At 43.4% G+C, this 1,144-nt stretch overlaps 1 pseudogene; it reads right to left on the reverse strand.

The window, feature by feature from the left end:
* Positions 1-1,067: 1,067 nt before the first annotated feature.
* The window catches only part of LOC109117324, a 1,395-nt pseudogene continuing 1,318 nt past the window's right edge, over positions 1,068-1,144 (reverse strand).

Raw genomic sequence — 1,144 nt, forward strand, 5'->3', positions numbered from 1 at the left:
GCTGCCCATCTTGCGAAGAATGCTCTCCTGTGGTGGGAACAAAAGGAGATCGAAAACCGACGAGCACATTATGATCCGATTTCCACTTGGAAAGAGATGAGAATCCTCCTGCGGAAAAGGTATGTACCCCGACATTGTCTCCGTGAATTACAATATAGATTTGATAACATCATGCAGGGAGACACAACGGTTGAGGACTACTACAGGGAATTTGAGCAGCACGTTGCATACTTAAGAATCGACAACGATGAAAAACGTCTCATGGAGCACTTCCTAGGGGGCTTACAAAAGCAAATCGCTAGAAAGGTAAAACAACAAGTGTACCGTGACTTGGGACATCTTGTGCATACGGCGATTCAAGTAGAGCGACAAATCAACAAGAAGCCTTTCGAATCGGTAAATGTATTCGCTGCAACGCCAACCAGAGAAAGAATCACTGAAAACGAAGATGAGCTCAAGGCGAAGGATAACAAAGACCAACACGAGGAAGCAACAACTATCCTACCAGGTAACGAATTCATTCTTTCGTGTATTGATCTCACTTGTGCGACCATGTGTCACGAGCGCAGGGAACAAGAACATGAATATCTCGAGCATCAAGAAATGACTATGACGGATGGTTCAGAGGACAAATCCTTAGTGGTGACCGAGGAAAATGAAGTCATACTTGAAAAAGGACCTCAAAAAGCGGAGGATGACCAAAAAGAGACCGCCAAAGAAACCGAGAAAAACTTGGACAAAATGTCAAAGGAAGCCATACTTGAAAAGTCCACGATGACATTGCAGAAAATATGCAATGACTATACCGTGCTGCACACAACCAAACTTCCGCAACACGAGACACACAGACAAGAAGTTGGGATCAATGCCGCTGGACTCAAGGACTACATGATAACCAAGGAACATCTAAAGTGGCCGCCCGATAAGCATACGAGTCTCATAGGCTACACGTTAGGAGATGATACCGGTACATTCGTTCCTCTTTACATTCTTGTTTATGACTCTTATTTTAATGATCATATAGTGCAGCTTGAGCAAGAAAAGGAAACGGTACAAATGGAATGCTTTTACAAAGAATTCCTCGTGGACACTTGCTGCATTAAAACATCTGCTTCCCTAGAAACAAATCTTGATTCACGGGTAA

This window comes from Tarenaya hassleriana, unplaced genomic scaffold (assembly GCF_000463585.1).
Source record: "Tarenaya hassleriana unplaced genomic scaffold, ASM46358v1 Cleome505, whole genome shotgun sequence".
Lineage (NCBI taxonomy): Eukaryota > Viridiplantae > Streptophyta > Magnoliopsida > Brassicales > Cleomaceae > Tarenaya > Tarenaya hassleriana.